This window comes from Magnolia sinica, chromosome 9 (assembly GCF_029962835.1).
Source record: "Magnolia sinica isolate HGM2019 chromosome 9, MsV1, whole genome shotgun sequence".
Lineage (NCBI taxonomy): Eukaryota > Viridiplantae > Streptophyta > Magnoliopsida > Magnoliales > Magnoliaceae > Magnolia > Magnolia sinica.
The window spans coordinates 39,575,388-39,589,095 of NC_080581.1; the positions used below are offsets into that span (position 1 = coordinate 39,575,388).

General features: G+C 42.6%; 1 non-coding gene across 1 annotated transcript; it reads left to right on the plus strand.

Annotated features, from left to right (window-relative positions):
- Positions 1–4,365: 4,365 nt before the first annotated feature.
- Positions 4,366–4,472, plus strand: LOC131257295 (small nucleolar RNA R71). Its single transcript, XR_009177305.1, has one exon. It is a non-coding gene; the product is annotated as a small nucleolar RNA R71 (small nucleolar RNA).
- The last annotated feature ends 9,236 nt before the right edge of the window (positions 4,473–13,708 follow it).

Consider the following 13,708-nt stretch of genomic DNA (forward strand, 5'->3'; position numbering starts at 1 on the left):
ATTGAAGTTTGCGTAGCGAGCCAACGTTATCCAGATTGAAATTAAGATTTTTGATCGCCCAGTATGCTTTATGTTCCAGCTCCACAGGTAAGTGACAAGCTTTCCCATAGACAAGTCTAAAGGGGGACATTCCAATAAGGGTTTTAAAGGCAGTACGGTATGCCCATAAGGCATCGGTCAATCGGATTGACCAATTCTTACGATCAGAGTTAACCGTTTTCTCCAAAATGTGTTTAATTTTCCTATTAGAAATCTCAGCTTGCCCACTTGTCTGTGGGTGGTACGGGGTGCTCACCTTGTGAGAGATACCGTATTTCTTCATTAAGCTCTCGAATGGTCTATTACAAAAGTGTGAGCCCCCATCACTAATGATGGCTCGAGGCGTTCCGAATCGAGAAAGGATGTTTTCTTTTAAGAATTTAATGACCGTGCGATGGTCATTAGTTCGACACGGAATCGCTTCAACCCATTTAGTGACATAATCCACGGCGAGTAAAATATACAGATTTCCAAATGATTGGGGGAATGGTCCCATGAAATCGATGCCCCAGCAATCAAATGCTTCAATGATAAGGATGGGATTCAAAGGCATCATATTTCGACGGGACAATGCTCCTAATTTCTGACAACGCTCACAAGCTTTGCAAAACTCATGAGTGTCCCTAAACATAGTGGGCCAGTAAAAGCCACACTGCAGAATCTTGGTCGTGGTCTTTTTAGCAGAAAAGTGACCACCACAGGCCTGTGAGTGACAGAAGGAGATGACGCTCTGATGCTCATCGTCTGGTACACATCTCCTTAGGATTTGGTCTGGGCAATATTTAAATAAATAAGGGTCATCCCAGAAAAAGTTGCGCACCTCGGTGAAGAATTTCTTCTTATCTTGCGCAATCCATTGTGTCGGTATGGCACCTGTAGCAAGATAATTAGCAATATCAGCAAACCAAGGTGAATGGGAGATTCTGAATAGTTGTTCATCAGGGAACATGTCGTTGATATGGGTCGTCTCAAGGGAATCGGAGGTATGAAGGCGAGAAAGGTGATCGGCCACAACGTTTTCTACTCCCTTTTTATCTTTAATTTCCAAATCAAATTCTTGGAGTAGAAGGATCCATCGTATCAGGCAGGGCTTAGAATCATTCTTAGAAAGAAGATACTTCAGTGCCACATGATCTGTATAGATAATGATCTTGGATCCGATTGGTAGGACCTAAATTTGTCCAAGGCGAACACTACGGCTAAGAGTTCTTTTTCCGTAGTTGAGTAGTTCACTTGGGCCGGATTTAAAGTCCTACTCGCGTAATGGATGACGTAGGGTCTCTTATCTTTTCTCTGGCCTAGGACCGCCCCAAGAGCATAATCAGAAGCATCGCACATAAGCTCAAAAGGAAGGCTCCAGTCAGGTGGCTGCATGATAGGTGCAGTGGTTAACGTGCATTTAAGCTTGGTGAAAGCTTCCTGGCATTGCTCAGTCCACTCGTACGGAGCATCCTTTTGAAGAAGATTACATAAAGGACGAGAGAGGAGACTAAAGTCCTTTATGAATCGCTTGTAAAATCATGCGTGTCCTAAGAAGGATCGCACGTCTCTAATGTTCTTGGGTGGAGGTAGGTTAGAGATAAGATCGATTTTTGCCTTATCTACTTCGATTCCTTTGGACGAGATGATATGCCCAAGGAAAATTTCCTTCCGAACCATGAAATGGCACTTCTCCCAATTAAGTACCAAGTTCTTTTCTTCACATCTTTTCAGCACACATTTAAGACTTTCCAAGCACTTGCTGAAAGATGGACCGTAAACAGAGAAGTCGTCCATGAAGACCTCTAGATATTGCCCCACCATATCAGAAAAGATACTAAGCATACATTGCTAAAGGTGGCAGGGGCATTACATAGTCCGAATGGCATCCTTCGGTAGGTAAAGGTGTCGTAGGGACATGTAAATGTGGTATTTTCCTGGTCTTCAGGGGCTATCTCTATCTGGTTGTAGCCCGAATACCCGTCAAGAAAACTATAATAGGAATGACCAGCTAACCTTTCCAGGATCTGATCAATGAATTGTAAAGGAAAGTGATCTTTCCTTGTGACGATATTCAACTTCCTGTAGTCAATGCACATTCTCCAACCAGTAGTGACTCTAGTTGGCACGAGCTCATTATTAGCATTGGCTACGATGGTGATTACAGACTTCTTAGGGACCACTTGAGTTGGACTCACCCATTGACTATCAGATATAGGGTATATGATACCCACGTCCAATAGCTTAAGAACTTCGGCCTTAACCACTTCCTTCATGTTTGGATTTAGTCTACGTTATGGTTGCTGAGCGGTTTTTGCATTATCCTCAAGATATATGCGGTGAGTACAAATCGAGGGATCGATTCCCTTGAGGTCCGCTATCGTCCATCCCAGGGCTCCTTTATGCTCAATGAGAGTAGATATGAGCATACTCTCCTATTCTTTCTCCAGGTGGGCAGAGGTCGCCACCGGGTATGTCTCATCTTGACCTAAATAGGCATATTTCAAATCAGAGGGCAAAGGTTTTAGGTGAAGCTTCGGCGGCTTGAGGTTAAACGGTAGAGGCGTTACATCGGTTTGTGGCAATTCTTCAAATTGTGGCCTCCACCGGTTAACTTCAAATACCGGAGCTGTATCAAGCAAAGCACACGTCTCCCTAATCATGTCATCATCAAAATCATGGGAGTGGGCCAGGCATGTCTCTAGAGAGTCAGAGGATAAGGTTAGAGGTGTCGTATCTTCCACTAAAGAGTCAATCATGTTGATGTCGTGGAAATCGTCATCATCCTCTAAGTTTCTGCCGTTATTGAAAAAGATGTTTGACTCCAATGTCATATTCCCAAAAGACATAGTCATGACACCATTCCTGCAATTGATAATTGCATTTGAAGTGGCAAGAAATGGGCGGCCAAGAATGACGGGGATCTGAGTGCTTATGTTATTGATGGGTTCGGTGTCCAGGATGATAAAATCTACAGGGTAGTAAAATCGATCAACTTGGACCAACACATCCTCAATTATCCCTCTTGGTACACGAACAGAGCGATCAACAAGTTGTAGTATGGTTAGGGTGGGTTTTAATTCACCCAAACCTAACTGTTTGTATACCGCGTAGGGAATCAGATTGACGCTCGCTCCTAAGTCAAGAAGTGCATGATCAATTCGATGGTCCCCGATTACACATGATATGGTTGGGCTCCTAGGATCTTTGAACTTCTGTGGCACGTCTTGCTTTAGGATGGCACTCACTTTCTCAGTTAAGAAGATCTTCTTTTGAATATTCTGCCGTCGTTTGGTCGTGCATAGGTCTTTCAGGAATTTGGCATATGAAGGTATCTGTTTCACGACATCAAGTAGAGGAATGTTGACTTTCACTTATTTCAACACCTCTAGGATATCCTGAGAGTTAGAGAGAGATTTTGGTGAAACCAACTGTTGGGGGAACGGAGCAACTGGCTTCTCTAGAGGTTCCGGTTCTAATTTTTGTGGGGTATCACTAGATCCATCATTGTTGTCCTCTTCTGGTTCTTGAGGCTTTTCGGGTCTAACCGGAAGAGTTTTATCAATGATCTTTCCACTCCTAAGAGTGGTGTTGGATTTAGCGTGCCCCATCTGATTTGAAGAGCTGGGATCATTAATCTCGTACTGCGGTATAGGATTGGGGAGAGGTTGTGCAGGAAGCATCCCCTTTTCTATAACTGTCTTACAAGAATCTATCTTTTGCATAAAATCTGTGATTCCCCGCATTGCCTGAGCCAGCTCTTGTATGAAATTTTGAACCGGTTCCTCTTGAGGTTTCACTTGATTTGGATTTTGATTGAAGAAACCTTAAGGGGTAGCCGTTTGTCCATTCCTCCAACTAAAGTTTGGATGATTTTTCCAACCAGGATTGTACGTATTAGAGTTAGGTCCAGTAAAAGGTCTTTGATAGTTGTTTACGGCATTAGCTTGTTCATTCAACACTCCTCGAAAGGCAGGTATTGTAGGACAATTTTCAGTTGTATGAATGTTGCAATCACAGATGCCGCAAACAATTTCATTAACCTTATCCTTCTTTCCTTCCATGGCCTCAACTTTTCTTATGAGCGTAGTCACCTTACACTTGAGATCATCCTCTTCTTTCAAGAGATATAATCCACCTTTCTCCTTTAATTGAGTCGGCCTAGACGTGGTGTTCGACTTTGGGTAATAGTCCCATGATTGTGTTTTTTCAGCAAGACTATCGAGGTAATCCCATACCTCGTCAACATCTTTATTGATGAACTCTCCATTACACATTGTCTCGACCATTTGGCGCATGGAAGATGTCAGTCCATCATAGAAAAAATTTGTAATGCGCCACGTTTCAAATCCGTGTTGTGGGCATGAACTGACCAAATCTTTGAACCTTTCCCAACATTGGAAGAATGTTTCATCTTCCTTTTGGGTAAAGTTCATGATTGCTTTTCTGAGGGTAATCGTTTTATGATGTGGGAAGAATTTTTTTATGAATTCCCTCTACATGTCGTTCCATATGCCAATGGATCTAGGACGCAGTGAATGTAACCACGTCTTAGCTTTCTCTTTTAAGGAAAAAGGAAAGAGTTTCAGCCTGATTGTATCCTTAGATATATTAAGAAAACATAATGTAGCTATAATCTCATCGAACTCTTTCAAATGTAAATATGGACTCTCTGATTCAAGTCCATGGAATTTGGGAAGGAGTTGGATAACTCCTGGCTTGATGTCCATTTGTCCTGTGTTTTCAGGGAAAATCATGCATGAGGGCGTACTCACTCCCGCCGGTTGTAGATAATCTCGTAAAGTACGAGGCGGGGGTGTCTGATGCACCTCATTCTCATCTTGGGTATCCGCCACCCTGGGTGGAAGTAGAGGAGGTTGGTCTTCAGCCATAACTTTAGTTAACTCAGGGAATTTCGAGCGGTGTCTAGTCCTGTGATGGATAGTCAACCCCTCAACCAATCCTCCTTCAGTCAAGAGACGTCGAGTGTTGTCACGGGCCCACTTGGGCATGAAACACTCACAGCCCTCAATCAAATTTAAAGCCTAATCCTAAGAAAGGAAAAGAAAATCTAAAAAGAAAGAGAGGGAGAGTTGGAAAGAAATTACCAAATTGAAGCCCCTAAGTTAAGGACCTGCAAAAGAAAACAAACAAGTCAGTTCTCGAAGAGAATGTCTAGAATAAAAAAAAAAATCTTTAAAAAGGAAGATAGAAGTAAACTAGTTTCTAAAAGAAGAAAAGTCTAACTAGAAAGTAAATTACTAAAAGAGCACTGAAAAAAATAGAAAGTAGAGAAAGAACTCACCGAATTTAGAAATTTCTATTTTAAAGGCCTACAGAAGAGGAAAGTTAGTTTCTAAACAAAAATTCTATAAGTAAAAAATTAGGAAACAAAATTAGATTCTAAAAGAGTTAAAATTAGAAAGATACTAAAAATAAAATAAAATAGAAAGTTAATTTCTAAAAAAAGGGAAATAACTAACCTAGTTTCTAAAAACAAAAGAGGAAATTTCTAAAAATAAGCTATTTCCTACAAATAGGAGGATACGAGAATTAGAAATTTTCTAAAATTTAAGCCCTAATTTTAAGAGTAGAAAAAGTAGAGAAATTATGAAGGAATTACCAATTTAGAAACTCATGTCAGAGTCCTACAAAATCAAGAAAACAGGTTAGTTCCTAAAAAATAAAAAACCTTTAACCTAAAGTTAGTAAAATCTTAATCCTAACCTAATTCTAAAACTAATTAATTTCAGAAGAACGTAACCGTCAGTCCCTGGCAACGGCGCCAAAAACTTGTTCACTCCCCAAGTATAGGGTTGTGATGTAGTAATAAACTCGGTAAGACCGAGGTTGAATCCATAGGGACTGATACCTGTTATCTGAAACCAAGTAGAACTAGAACTAGACTAAGATGTGATCTAAACCAAATAGAATTTAAGGAATAATTGTGGAATAATTATCTAAAACTTTAAGGAATTCAGAGGAAGGAAACTAGGGATTTAGAGGATCCACTTGTAGAGATCAGGGAGATCTTATGCCTGCTACAAAAATCATGAAAATTAAACTGAACTTCTTCTGATATAATTTTAAAGAGATGAAAGGTATATGAATTAGAATGGATTCCATCACCACACCATGCCCAGGAGACAAAGTTAACAAAAGAATTAAACTAATTACCAACCAATCAACATGCCATGAAGGTCAGGAAGGGTACCGTCATCCAACCATGCCCAGGAGACGATGGCGAACAACAGGGCTTCCTGACGTCATAATCAAAATAAGGAAAAAGAAATACTCAAAGCCATTGCAAACCCATTGTAATTTCAGTCACAACAGGCCATTAAAAACTAAAAATATTCGCATATTAAAATTACATGAAGAACCTCTTCAATTTAAAGAAAAAGGCACAAGCAACATCTCTCCCATCAGACTACAAGCTTCACCTCTTAGCCCTAGCTAAGAAGTTTAGCCGGTCACAAACATGATTAGGCTAGGTTCAAAATAGACAAAAAGAGAAGAAAAGAAGAAGAAAAAAAAGAAAAAAATACTAACTCTCCCTTTCCCTGTGCTCACGTCCAATCCCACGGTCCAGCAGCGTCCCTGCCTCCTGTCTTCTCTTTCTCCTCTTGTTTTCTCTCTCACGTCTTTCTTTTATAAGACCACCCAGGTCGGTCCACTGGCAGCGTGGAGAGGTCCAGTCGGAGAAGGACTCTGTGCGCAAAATACAGTCAGCCGCACTCCTTGCGCTGAAAAAAAACCTCCTCTGCGTAAATCTTGCTACGCAGTCAAGAAAACAGCGCCCTCTACTCCCACTTTTCTTGCTTTCTTTCTAAAAGGAGAACATCCTCTGGGAGTTTTTTGGCAGACCTACATGATGAACGGTTCAGATCAGCCGTCCGATCGCTCCCAAGAGCGCACAACTCGCCGCAAAAACCGGACAGCGTCCGGCTGCGAAACAGAGTGCGCTATGCACTTACGCTGTCTAATGGTGGGGCCCACATCACTTTTGTTTTGGAAAATCCACGCCGTCCACTGCATTCTGCTCGAAAAACCAGGTGGGAATCACTGTTTTTGGATCAAAATCGGTGTGGTCCATGGATGTTTTCATTCAGCCGTCCGTCCCACGTTTGGGCAGTATTCTCCTGTGTATGCGAGCATAAATCAGGAAAAACCTTATATGTACGGTCGATTTGACCCTTTGAAACAGATGGACGGTCCCGATCATGTTGTTGGTGGCCCATACTAAGATGGCGGACGGACAGTTCGTCCGTCTGTTGTAAACAGAGGCGGGCTCTATTGCGTTTGGGCGGAATTTGAGGTCAAACACACGTTTGACTGTTTCCTTTTCTCGGTGCACTGTGAGTGCACAGCCCCTGTGCACTCCCACGTACGCATGGTGGGTCCCAGCCTCATGCATGTGAGAAATCTGATCCGTCCATCCTCTTTTCATTTAATTTAAGCAGTTGGGACCAAAAATGGAGCATATCCATACATCGGGTGGGCCCCAACTCAAGATTTTAGGGCTGATCTGTCCGTTTGGACACTTCTATAGGTACTGAACAGATGAAATTCGACGTGTATGGTTAATTTATGGTCCTCAGGCCATGTATGGAGTTTCGAACTGATCAGATGGTGGGAACCCTATGATCTTGCATTCTGGACACTTTTCAGGCCACTTGAGCTTCAATTTCTTGATTTTCTTGGATCCCTGGCGTGCAAATCTGTCGATCTTGGTCTCCTAGGGTCCATCGCTTGCCTTGGTGACTTCAGACCGTTAAATCCATGCTTTTAGTACCCTTTCCCAGTCCAAGCTCGTGAATACGCCCTGCATCACAAACATGACTAAATCAGGCCGACAAACAGTACTATGTTTGTAAATCCTGACAATAACTAGGGTCTGATATGCAATATTCGACCCTCAATAATTTTGAATCTCGAGAGAATCTCAAATCTCTACCCAATCTATCACATCAATCAATCAAATACTAGTCAAGTACACATCCCATCTCTAGTCATGCTTTCTTTCTCTCCAAGATAAGCAACCTACCCCAAGTCAACCATCATGTCATTCACACCCATCACTCCATCCCATCTCCCTTATAACCATCCTCTCTCTCTCTTTCTCTACCCATTTTCCCAAGCAACCAAGTGAGGTGACTGTCCAAGCATTCCAAGGAGAAGAGAGAGCCAAGTGTGTGGCCCACTTCCTACCCCAAATCTTCCATCCCAACCCTTCAACCTTCATCATCCTCCATCAAAGAAGAAGTCAATGAACTTAGCATTCCAGGGAACCAAGAAGAAGACCATCGGTGGGTGTTTTGTAGGATTAGATTATAATTTTAGTAATGGGCCAAGTGGGGCCTACCGGTTGATGGTATAGATCCTACTTTGGACCTTAGGTGTGACCGATGGCCCACCATGATTCATATGTTGATTCCATGATGGGGCCATTCTCCCTGGACCCCATCATGATGTTTATTTTCCTATTGTAAAAAGGTTATCTAGACCTTGATCTTGTGGGTGGGAAAGGGATTTCCACCATTGATTTTTATGATTTGAAAGCCCACATGATTTGGAACCCATCTTGATGTATGCATTATAATCCTAAGAGGGCTCATAGTGCGGAGCCCTTCACCTCACGTCTCTCTCTCTCTCTCTCTCTCTCTCTCTCTCTCTCTCTCTCTCTCTCTCTCTCTCTCTCTCTCTCTCCTTTCCTTGTTGTGGGCCACCTTGATGTACGATATATCCAAACCATCCATCCAGTGGGCCGCCCCGCTGTCCAACCGGGGCCCACCCTTACTGTCCGTTTGGACAAACCCTGTTGAAGGGAAATACAAATATCAGCTTGATTCAAAACAAGTGGGCCACACTGAAGTTAACCCCACTTTATGTGTTGTATATCCACACCATCCATCTGGACGTGGGACCCTCAGCACGTGTGGCTTCTCCACCGTGATATAAGTATTTTATCTACACCATCCAATCATTGTACAGATCGTTTCATGGCATTACAAAGAGAATGAGATAGATCTAAAAGTGGGACAAACCACGTGTATGTGGGACCCACCCTGATATGTGTTTTATCCATCGTCCATTTATGGACGATGGAACCCACCATGATATATAGCTGTTGTATTGATGTCAACAAGTTCTGTGGGACTGATCGTGAGGTATGTGTTATATCCAACCGTCCATCTGCTGGACATAGGGCCAGCAGCCTAGCAGGTGGGACGCTACTGGACGACATCTAGCAACTGTGGGCCACACTGTGATGTATTTTTTATCCACGTCATCCAACGGTGGGACCCACACGTGATGTATGTGTTCTATCCTCACCGTTCATCTGGATGGTGAGATCCACCATGATGTACGTGTCTCATCCGTGTTGTCCATTTGAGGACGTGGACCCCACTAACGTATGGGTTTTATCCTCACCATCCATCTTGGGAGGGGGGGCCACGTGATGTTTATATGGTGTCCACATCGTCCAGCTGGGACGATGGGACCCACCTTGCTATGTCTGTTTCATCTGCACCATCTAAGCAAGGACGGTGGGACACACCACGTGATGTATATGTTTCATATCCACGCCATCCGTCCGTTTTGTTGGACGTAGGGCTCACCTATTGTACACTCAGGGGCCCACCTGTCGTATAAGTAGGGCCCACTTGCTGAACATGCAGAGCCCATCCTGTTGCATATTCATGCTGCCCATCCGCTTTACTGGATCATGGGTTGCCTCATGAGGCCCATGTGATGAGGCCCAATATGATGTATATGAAGCCCATGTGGTGAGGCCCAATATGATGTATATGAGGCCCATGTGGTGAGGCCCAATGTGATGTATATGAGGGTCATGAGGTGAGGCCCAATGTGATGTATGTGTGGCCCTTGTGTGAGGCCCAATATGATGTATGTGAGGCCCATATGATGAGGCCCAATGTGGTGTATATGTGGCCCTTGTGGTGAGGCCCAATGTGATGTATATGAGGCCCTTGTGTGAGGCCCATTGTGGTGCATATGAGGCCTATGTGATGAGGGCCAATTGTGATGTGTGATTCCACCATGATGTATGTGACAATGTTTATGATGCCCATCCATCTCCTAGGTAGAATAAGGGTCGTGGGCCCAATCGCAGTTAGATTCTAGGTTCCAAATGGGCCACGCCTTGGGAGCAATGGAGGTTAAATGTCCATATTATAAATGGTGGTTAAATGTCTACCATTAGGAACCATCCTAGGGCCCATCATGAAGCCCATCTCCCCATCCTCTCTTTTACCCCAGCCTTGAGTAGAGTCCCACCATATGTATGTGTTATTTATACGTTGTTCATCTACTCTTCCAGATCTCATAGGGCTGTGGGCCCCATTGGGAGTCAGATCCAAATCCTAAGTGGACTGCATCATAGGAATAGTGGTGGTTAAACGTCCACCATTGAAAACCATACCTTATAGGGCCCACTGTGATACTCAATTTTCAACTCATCCTCCCTTATTGGGCTATCCCAAATCATTGGGCCCTATTGATGTTAGTACTACCCGTCTCTCTTATTGGGCTAACCCAAACCGATGGGCCCCCATTAATGCTAATACCTTCCCACCATGCCCTGTAGGGTTATCCAAACCTTGGAGCCCACATTATGCTCATACCAAGCCTTCCATAGAAACGTGATCCACCTAGATTCATGTTTTGCCAAAGTTTAGTGACCATACCAAAGGCCCACTTAGGAGTTGAGCGGGCTACCCAATCCGTTAGAAGTACACATAGTCCTAGATGTATGAAATCCACCAAGCCCACTCTGTGCATGTATCAGGCCCCATAAGGAAGCCCAGTTTATTCATGATAAGAGATTCAGAAAGCCCGATTGTTCACCGGGTTAGCTCACCCTGTGAACTCACCTTCTTGTGTACCCACTTCACTCCTCACAAGAGATGTATCCTACCCTTGTACCCCATTTGCTAGGACCTAGTGACATGTACATATCTTCCACACCGTCCATCTCCTTGTTGAGACAAATGTGAGGTCCATCCTTAACATTAGTGCATCATCATCCCTTGTCGTAAACAGAAGAATATGTGGTATTAGATAACCATTATTTAGTACATCATCACCCCTTGCTATAGACGAAAGAATACGTGGTATCATATTTGGTATATCCACTGTGTGGAAACTATCTTAATGCATGGGTTAGACCCACCATCCTTTCAGTGGACCCCGCCTTAAGACATATGATATGCTAGTACCTTAAGTAGGTTATGATAGTCTAACATGGACCATCCCATATAGACTTCTATATGTCTAGTGGGGCGCTTCGTTCAACTCCTACTCTTGTAAGTGATATACCGGTTAAGGCCGATCATTGCCTGCTATATTTGATAATCATGCTAGTGTACTTAGTCTAGTAGGACACGCTGAGTTTGTACTAGCATAGCATTGTTATACATGCCCAAACGCATCATATGTATACTTAATATGAGGAGTGACTAATCATAGCATATGTCATTGGGCGGATTATTTATGGGACTCCCTGATAGACAGAGTTGCCCCACATGAGCGCGCGGTATGCGTAAGATTGATGTATGACTGGATAGTATGACTTATACATCTTGCATTGTGTAATATGATCACTATACGCCCTATCGACATCAGGGTTATGGCCTATGCAAACATATCGCAGATGGCAAGATTGGATATCAAAAATATTTTGATTCTAGCACTGGAGCGCAAGGGTGTCCCTGGGTGAAAGTCTCTAAACCTTTATAGTACGAGGAGGTTACTCCAACGTCGAGACTGAGTGGATACATGAGCGCACGAGGGTCGTATACCATTAGGCCGCGTCTCCCACTATGTCGTAGTCGGTTGGAAGGGAGTGTGGCCTTATCCAGCCAAGGGTAAGGGGCATAGTTAGGCTGAGTTTGACTAGCTGCCAAATGGGTCCACTATCGACATGCCAGGTAGATATTGGCCGACTACTGGTCAGGCGGATAGTATGATCTCTTCCACTCGCATGGTTGCACGTCTAATGGGCGGCGATCTAGTGTAGAGTGTACTAGACCCCGGTGATATTCTAGAGTTGAGTTGTATTGATATGTGGATTCGGACGAGGATTGGTATGCTTGAGTTGCATCTTGCATATAACATTGGTCATATAAGCCTTGCATTGTATAACCTTAGTATGGCTGATAGCATTCATGGATTTACCAGCATGTTTCCGTATTACTCTAATATTACATACTTGGCACTTACCTAGTGCATGCACTTACACCACCCTCTAAGCTTTCTATAAACTTATACACCATCATTGCATGCAGGTGACGCTAGGATGTAGTCAAGCTGAGGCAGGAGCGTGCGGTTGAGCTTCTGGAGCTTTGATATCTGTCGTGTATTTCCCCTTTATGTATTGTCCTATAAAGTTTTTGTTTATAGTGGATATGTGGTGTTGTTGTCGTTTGTGACTTGGTTATATTCCTTTATAAAAAATTTACACTGAAAATCCTAATTTTAGGATCCTAGGATCGGAATCTAACGTATGGGCGCTGGAAGCCGAGAATGGGGTACTACGGAGGCTGGCGGTGCCAGATTCGGCGATCGGGAATTCTGTGAGCCCAGTTTCTGAGTTTGAGACGTGACACTACTGGCTACATCAAGAACGTCTTCAAAGAGAAGATAAGTATCATTCTATATTTTTGTATTTTGGTTTCTTTGAGATATCCAGAAAATCTCATGTATTAGTTTTGACTGAGATAGCAAGAAAATCTCAGCGTGGGGTTTTTGTTTGTGATAGCCCTTCTAAAATCACAATTGTATAGGTTTTAAGGTGAACCTATGAAAACCTTGGTTATTAGTGAACGCCAATATCCCGTGAGTTGTGATTATTAGGAGTGGAGTAGGTGTGGTTGTTTGAGAAAAGTTGGTATACACACCGAACTACTATAACTCCTTGTGTTTGTGGTGAACGATTTAAGTGATGTATATGTGGTGAATGATTGTAATTTATTTATACATAGGTGGTGAATGCTTCTAATAGATAGCTCTCTTGTCTCTTGCTTAGTTTGTGATTTTGATCCTAATAAATGTTCATGAAATTAGGTTGTCCTACCTAAAACATTGTTTTTTGTGTAAGGTTGTCCTGCGAACTAAGTTTGAATCAATTTCCCAATACTACTACTATTGAGATCTGTGATTTTTTCTGATTTATTTATTATTTTAGTACTTTAATTTTTTATTCCCCCCCCCCCCCCCCACTAGGACTATTAGCTCACCTTTTTCAGATTGTTATATGAAGAACTATACTATGAATATTCAAAATCTGTTTTGAACATGTTTAGGATATTTTGACCGCTCTATCATCCAATTGGATAGATTATGGCTTCGATTCCAGTTGAAGTATTGATTAAGTCAAATAAAATGGCATTAAGATGACTGCAAGTAGATCCTTAATGCTCTAGTTTCCATTAAATTGATTTACAACAATATCCTTCAATTTTTAGATCTAGTTTAGTCTCTTATTCTAATTCTTAAATACTTTAAAAAATCATACACATTCAGTTTATGTGGGTTCGACCTGTCATCGAGATTATTAATACTTCACAACCTTACATTTGGGGTACAAGCGAATAAGTTTTTGGCGCCGTTGCTGGGGACCACGCTATATTTTCTAAATTTTTTTAGTTTTAAAATTAGTTTTGGA